Source organism: Lathyrus oleraceus, chromosome 3 (assembly GCF_024323335.1).
Source record: "Lathyrus oleraceus cultivar Zhongwan6 chromosome 3, CAAS_Psat_ZW6_1.0, whole genome shotgun sequence".
NCBI classification, from domain to species: Eukaryota; Viridiplantae; Streptophyta; class Magnoliopsida; order Fabales; family Fabaceae; genus Lathyrus; species Lathyrus oleraceus.
The window spans coordinates 39,374,378-39,382,198 of NC_066581.1; the positions used below are offsets into that span (position 1 = coordinate 39,374,378).

The 7,821-nt window shown below is 38.5% G+C and overlaps 1 long non-coding RNA gene across 1 annotated transcript; it reads left to right on the plus strand.

Moving 5' to 3' along the window:
- Positions 1 to 4,675: 4,675 nt before the first annotated feature.
- On the plus strand, positions 4,676 to 5,166 carry LOC127132352 (uncharacterized). Its single transcript, XR_007806675.1, has 3 exons — positions 4,676 to 4,769; positions 4,912 to 5,007; positions 5,109 to 5,166. It is a non-coding gene; the product is annotated as an uncharacterized LOC127132352 (long non-coding RNA).
- Positions 5,167 to 7,821: the final 2,655 nt, after the last annotated feature.

A 7,821-nucleotide genomic window follows, 5' to 3' on the forward strand; every position in this document is an offset into this window, starting at 1 on the left:
AATTGTGTGTTGCTTGATTCTAATATCCAAGGGAATTTGGGATTTCCATATGGAATTCTTGCCTATTGGATTGCTACCCATCGGTCACATCCTTTCAACTCTTAACTTTTAATTTTGTGCTTAGGATTAGTATCTTCATCTCCTCCCCATTTCTTTAATTTCAAAATCTCTCCCTCCTTTAAAAAAAACTTCTTTGTTTGAACTTGTTATTTTTCTAAATTTTGACCACTTTGCAAACTAGAAACTTTGGCCTTATGCCATTGTGTCGCACCTCGAAAAAATGGGGATACGACTGCAAAGCGAAACGCGATCGCACGCTCGCAATGATGGACTGAACAGAGTCGCCACCGAACTTTATTTATTCCTAAAAAGGAAAGGGGAAATATCGATAAAACCCAAGACAAAAGAAAGGATAAGATATGGTCATCGCAACCAATATCAGGGTTTGGGAGTCGATTACGCAAGGGGAAGGTATTAGCACCCCTCACGTCCGTTGTACTCAACGGGAACCATTAGGTCAGTTGTGTGCATTAATGTTAGTTTGAAGTGTTAGGCTTTTCAGTTATTCGGATGATCTTCTTCAAAGATTAAGCTCTTTTTGTTAATCAACCCTCACACCAAGGCTTTCAACGCTAAGCAAGAATCCAGGTCATGTCCCAATGCTCCTTTATGGAATTCACATGTTGCATTTGGATTGTACCATGGCAGGTCTGGTGACACAGGTGTGAGAGCTCGAGGGGTCACCAAAGCATTTTGGATCAGTTGCGGGTAGAGCTTGCTATATGGCACCGGAATCGAGTCATTGTGATCCTTGTTCCTCTTGTTCTGATTCTGATTTTTGTTCTGAACCTGGCTTGGGTGACTTTGAGGAGCAATAGCCAGAGGATGTTGATGATGACGTCTTGAGGGAGGTCCATATACTGGTAAATGAGGAGTTGCCACATAGAATTTCCCTTGACTTGGGGTAACACCAGATGGATGTGGCGTAGTAGCTATCTTTGTTGCAGCAGCGTATATTGGGTGACCCTCTTTTCTCAACAAGACTTGCAGGGTTTCCAAGACCCATCTCATTTGGCTCTTCAAAAGATTAAGTTCCCCCTTCAGTACTTCTTGGCCTTTCCTTAGCTCGTCCATCATCTCCTGAGACATGGTTCTTTGTTCTAAACGCGTGTTGAGAATCACTTTGCTTCACGGACAAAGGGTGGATGAGTTTTTTTATATTTTGTCTAGAAAATGACATGCATTATGATGAGATGCAAATGCAATGGAATGCGAATGAATGCAATGCAAGCCATGCACATTTTTTTTTTCAATACACGGGTTCAAAAGTCCGAGGTACTGATAAATTTGATTGCTTTTCCAAAATGGGGTTCTCACCGGGTATGGTCTAGGGCTTTGTTACAAAGGATCCCCCGAGTCATTGATTCACAAGAATGTTTGACGCTTACGGGAAATACTTTCCGGTCGTCAACTCCATCAAGGGAATCTATTCTGGGTGAGGTTCTCGTACCAACTCTTACGAAGTATTCACCTCGGGAGTCCGCACTATGCAACCATCGACTGGGTTCTAGACAGGATACTCAGAGTCATGGATTCAAAAGACTGTTTGACGCTTACGGAAAATACTTTCCGGTCGTCAACTCCATCTAGAGAATCTATTCTGAGCGAGGTTCTCGTATCGATCCTTACGAAGTATCCACCTCGGGAATCCATACTATGCAACCATCATTTCTAGTTGGCCAAAGGTTCAATGTTCTAAAAGGTTCTTAGAGTCGTGGACCCCTTTGAAACATCGAAGCTTACGAGGTATACACCTCGGGCGACAATATTTGCAAAAGGATCTACTCTAAGTGAGGTTCTCGTACCGACTCTTACGAAGTATACACCTCGGGAGTCTGTACTACTCAACCATCGTCCTATCTTATGTTTTTTCACTCTAGACTCGGGTGTAGAGTCTTTCCCACATGGTTTGCAATCAAATACCCAAGTACCAACAATCACAATAGAACCAATATTCAACTGATATATCAATATAATAATAAAGATAGTAAAAAGCAATAAATAAGGAAAAGCCACACAATTGAACAAACAAAGGCACACAAACGTCCTAACTAGGCTTGACTCACTTAGGGACTTTAGTCCCCAGTGGAGTCGCCATCTGTCGCACCTCGAAAAAATGGGGATACGACTGCAAAGCGAAATGCGATCGCACGCTCGCAATGATGGACTGAACAGAGTCGCCACCGAACTTTATTTATTCCAAAAAAGAAAGGGGAAATATCGATAAAATCCAAGACAAAAGAAAGGATAAGATATGGTCATCGCAACCAATATCAGGGTTCGGGAGTCGATTACGCAAGGGGAAGGTATTAGCACCCCTCACGTCCGTTGTACTCAACAGGAACCATTAGGTCAGTTGTGTGCATTAATGTTAGTTTGAAGTGTTAGGCTTTTCAGTTATTAGGTGGGAAAGAAAGAATAGAAGAGAGAAGAAATGTTTTTGGATTTTTGACGAAGGACTAAACCTAAGTTTTTTATTAGTGGGCCTGACAAGATTTACAAATCCTGCTCCTACGTATCTCAATAGAGAAGTCAAGGCTTACGTAGTTCTGAGTAGAAAAGTGTTTGTTTGTTGGTCGATTTTAGCGAAAGTTATATTGTATTAATCGACGAAAACATTATTTTACCCAAAACAGATGAGGAGTGGACTCATACCACACATCGAACGGATTTATAAATCTACATTCGGAAAAGCGTCATTTATCTCTACTCAACAATCATGGTCGAAACATTGTTTTGTATCACTTAAGACAAGATACCTTTCGTTTATGAAAAAGGTTTTTGATTAGTCGCACGGCGGCGAGAAAAGAGTTTGATTGGTTGGATGTATTTTGAGTGATGGCGAGAACTTGGATGAGCGAGATATACATCTCGAATCCTAGCCTCAGGAGTGCATGGTATACACCATGTTCCATTTCCATCTTTATTAAAAAAAGTTAAGATAGGAATTAAGTATTTTTGGAATTTGACTGGGAAAGGGTTTGAAGAAACCGCATTGACAGTTTTAGAAGATGGCGAGAGTTAAGATTGGTGAGGCATACGTCTCGAATCTTAACCTCAGGAGTGCATGGTATACACCATGTTCCATTTCCACCTTTATTGAAAAAGTGTTAAATAAGATTTAGGTATCTTAGATTTGATTGAGAAAGGGTTTGACGAGACCACATTGACAATTTTAGACGATGGCGAGAGTTAAGATTGGCGAGGCATACGTCTCGAATCTTAACCTCAGGAGTGCATGGTATACACCATGTTCCATTTCCACCTTTATTGGAAAAGTGTTAAATAAGAATTATGTATCTTGAGTTTTGTTGTGAAAATGACTTGACCTAGATCAAGTATTGATGGACGTTTAAGAGAAATTTGAATGAGTGTTTGAGAGAGCAAAGTGGATAAATTTAGATGATGGCGAGAGCTAGGATTGGCGAGATATACATCTCGAATCCTAGTCTCAGGAGTGCGTGGTATACACCACGTTCCACTTCCATCTTTATTGAAAAAGTCTTGACTATGAATTAATATTTTTTTTTTTTGAGTTTTTATCAGGAAAAATGGCTTGACATTAAATCAAGCGTTTGATGAAAGTTTGAAAAATAAGTGGAATAGAATTGGGGGGAGAAGTGAATTGACTTGTTTATTGAGAAAATACTCGACGTTGGATCGAGTCATATTTTTGTATTTTTTGGAATTTGTTGATTTTATTCTTGTGTTAGTATCTAGCTAAACAGTCAAGTAATAAAGAAATAAAACAGTACCAAATTATTACACATCGGGGGAGTGGGGTACATCTTGTTAAATGGGGATTAAAAAATCATGAAATAATTAAATCGGGCCCAAACAACAAATAATGTAATGCATGAGTGTAAGTGCAAGAGAACCGGCTCATTGTAAGAAAGCCCAAGAGTAAGCTATGTGAGGTTGATGGCGATGCTTAAAAAAGCAATCGACTTACAAGGGTGTGAAAATGGGCTCGATATTGAATCGAGAAAAATGTGATTTTAATAGTTTTAAAATGGTTTTGAATGAATGATGAAATTAAAAGAAATCAAATTTGCGTTATTAAACAATAATGAAAACTATGAGTATAGGAGAAATTAATATAAAACATAAACATGAAAAAAATGCCAAAAGGAAATAAAATGCTAGATACGGGTATTGAACCCAATCCACTAAAACCTAGAAACTACCCTCTCTCCACTAGACCATTTATCATTAGTTATTATTTACCACAACCCTTTGAGTATATAAACCAGAAAGGATTGGAACAAAAAATTAAAAATAAAAACTAAATAATAATAAAAAGACCTATTGGATTACCCAAAAGAAACCCAGCCGCCTGGCTGTTGGGTTCTAGAGGTTAATGGGTTGGGAACTCTAAACAAAATTAACCAGCATTAATATACACTATATAAAAAAAGAAATACTAAACATATTAAAAAAATTTTGGTTTTTTTTTAATAACTTAAAGGTTTGTTTGGCTTGAACTAAATAAAAAAAAACAAAAAAAAACAAAAACAACAACAACGAATTGCTTCATCATCCTCCTCTCTCCCAATCTCACTTTCACGAAATCAAAACTCACAATCTCCGTTTTTCTCTCTCGCTTCCCTCTACGAATCTCACACCAAATCCCTCTCACAACTCGTCTCTCTCCCAATCGCGTGAAACTTTGAAAGAAAGCTCACCTTTGTGGTGAATCAGTAGCTCAGGTAACGACCGAATCTCCTTCCTTCGCCTCTTTCAATCGATTTCTTTTCTGGTTTGGGGGTTAGGGTTTTCGCTTTTGAAGTTTTTCGCCGCTAAATTTTTCGTCCCCTTTCTCACTGATTCGCTTTCCCTATTTATGTTTAGGGTTTCGTTTGGTCTTTGGTGAAAGAAGCATCCCTGCGAACTCCTTTCCGGGCTCAGAATTCGAATTATCCTGTTTGATGCTACAATTTGGAAAAGGTAATATGAGCTCAAACTTTCTCTTTGAGTTTTGTCTCTATTCCAATTTGGGAATTTTTCGAAATTCTGCAGCTTTGACTAATTAATTTGTGTTACTGCAGTGAAATTTGGAGCAAAAGCTTCTCTGGTTTCAATGTAGCTGCTGATAAAATTTTGGTGATACGAGTTCTAAACGGAATATGGCTCAATTGGATAGCCCATTGGTGCAACTCTCAGAATGATAAAACGTAGACAAGGTTGTAATCAAGCTTCTGTGTATTGAAGGCTGAAGTTTCGTTGACTGAGCACAAGTTTGTAAAAGGCATCCCAGTCCATCTATTATCAAGTCCTTTGGAATGTAATCTAGAGTCATGAGTGCAACCCGTCTCAAGCCCACTTATATCAACAGAGTAATCGACCAGATTGGATTTTGCAATAACTGTTGCCGTAGGTGAATGAACCATTACAGCTTCCGCAACCATATATTTTCTCTGCTTTCTGTTGTTATTAAAGTCTGGCCAGAAAATTTTTTCGAGCATATACTTGATATTCTTCCGGCTATTGAGGTATCAGCTGTTACACAGATTGACAGTCATTCAAAGCATGTTTTTGAGGATCTTATATCTGTAATTGTTCCTGTTTCTTCCTCTGGATGGCTCGTTCCTGTTGTTTTACTCTGACTTGTTGAATGTGCGGTTTTGATAGTGACCAATGTGATTTGGTTTAATTTTTTTGCAGGTTATGGTTGGGTAATTTGGTGAGGAGATGTGCTATAGTGATGAATGGCAATGGCGGCAGTGAAACAAATGTGAGATTGGAGTTTGGTTGCTGCGACAACAAAACGGTTTGAGCATGAGGACCAAACTGGTGCCATTTGGTATGCGACACAGCAACTTCTGAGGTTTATGATTATTATAGTAATAAACATAATAAATGGGACTCTGTCTCCAAGGATCACATTTTTTGCCTCGAAATTGTTCTCTTTGAAAATATTGAAATTGCTTTCTTCCACTGAGGTTTCCTTAATTTTGTAACAATTTGACATTGTTTGTTGTTGTTTTGGCAGGATATTGCTCTCATCCGGTTTCTTCTCTATTTTCTGCTCCTGGATCTCAGGTTCTGCTACAACAAATGGCTTCAGCATACGGTTGCCAAATGCACGAGACATTGCTAGCACTCTTAAATTAACAACAAGCAGATAACAATCCCGCAAAATCCATGCCTCCTTTCTAGAGAAAATTGAGAACCAACCAACAAGTCATTCCGACACATCCCGAAAACATACTTTTTGTCGCGAGTCTGGAACTGTTTGGTTGATTTTGTTGGGCCACATGTTTGTAATTATCATCTTTTGTTGTAAGTTTCAGGATGAACACCAGGGTCTTTCGTCAACCAAAGAGCCATCAACCTTCTGAGCTACTAATTGCCATGGAACAATTGCACTGTAATGTTCAACAACAGTAAGCATGATCTCCAGAAAAGTATGCCCCGATGCACATTCGAATTGTAAGCTTCATAATAATTTGCAATTCCTTTATAACAATTGTAGGCTTCTGAGAAATTGTCGTACTGTTATTATGTCTTGCATTTGACAGCAAAATTAACAACGACATCAAGTTATTCTTTCTCAATTCTCAATGCTTCACCGGTTGTCCACAAGAGATTGCCGGCAGTGCAAGCTTCGAAGACTTTCTATTGTGAAAACTAAAGGTCCTTCAAAGCTGATTCAAACGACCCATCACTTAAACGAAAGGTAATCCTCCTCTGAGTCATTTGTGGCTTTTCCTTTTTTTACGGAATACACTGTGATATTTTCTTTTTGGATTTTTTTCTAGTACTACTAGAAACGATTTTGGGATCTACCCAGCCTTCAAAACCATTCAAATTTTTTTAATTTGCTTCTTCTGCTTGTTGATCCTCTTATTCTCCTTTTTTATGGTTTGAGTTTGAATTTCTCAGGACTCCTTAAAGAAGAGGTTAAGGCAGATTACATCTTCATATTTTGATGTCGGCGACAGGCGTCGAGTGTAGCTCCCCATATATCAGGCCCAGCTTGCATTGGCATGTCGTTAATTATGTCCGAAGCCGTATTCAACTCTCCCATTCGACCAAGAAGATCAACCGTTATCGCATAATGCTCTGAGTTTGGTACCAATTGATACTCGCTAATCATGATATCAAACATTTGTATCCCTTCTTTAATTAAACCTGAATGACTTCAAGAAGATAGAATTGAGATAAAAGTTACATTGTTAGGCTTAGTATCACAATCATTAGCCATCTGATAAAATAATTTCAAAGCCTGTTTGGTCATGATTTTGGTTGATGCTGCTGTGATTTCACTATGGCTTTGTTGTAGGGTTCTTGTGTATCAACCGAAAGTTGAACAAATTGATTTGAGATCTGGTTAGAAGCAATGACACTGTTATTTATAATATCATGTTGAGATGACTGCGGCTGTTTCTGCGGTTGCCGTCGGTGTTTGAATGTCTCCTCTGTTGTCTTTGCTGCTCGCTGCTGATATTGTTATGGTTAATATTGTGCAGGAAGTTTGTCGGAAGAAAATGAATCAGCTGTTGTGTTGGATTGTTTTGGCTGATGTTACATATTTCTGGACTGTTGAAGATTGGTTCAAGGAGTGACGGGTGAGTCTTGTGCATGATGATGGTGGAGGGAGACGGTGAGGGAAAAGGTTGAAGAGTTTTTTTTTTTGTGTGGAATTTTTCCTCCATATTTCCTTTTAATTCCAACCAATTATTGTAATATGTATTAGTCATTAGGATATAATAAGTTGTAATAGTATTTAGCTTATGTAAAATGATTCACACAATGCCA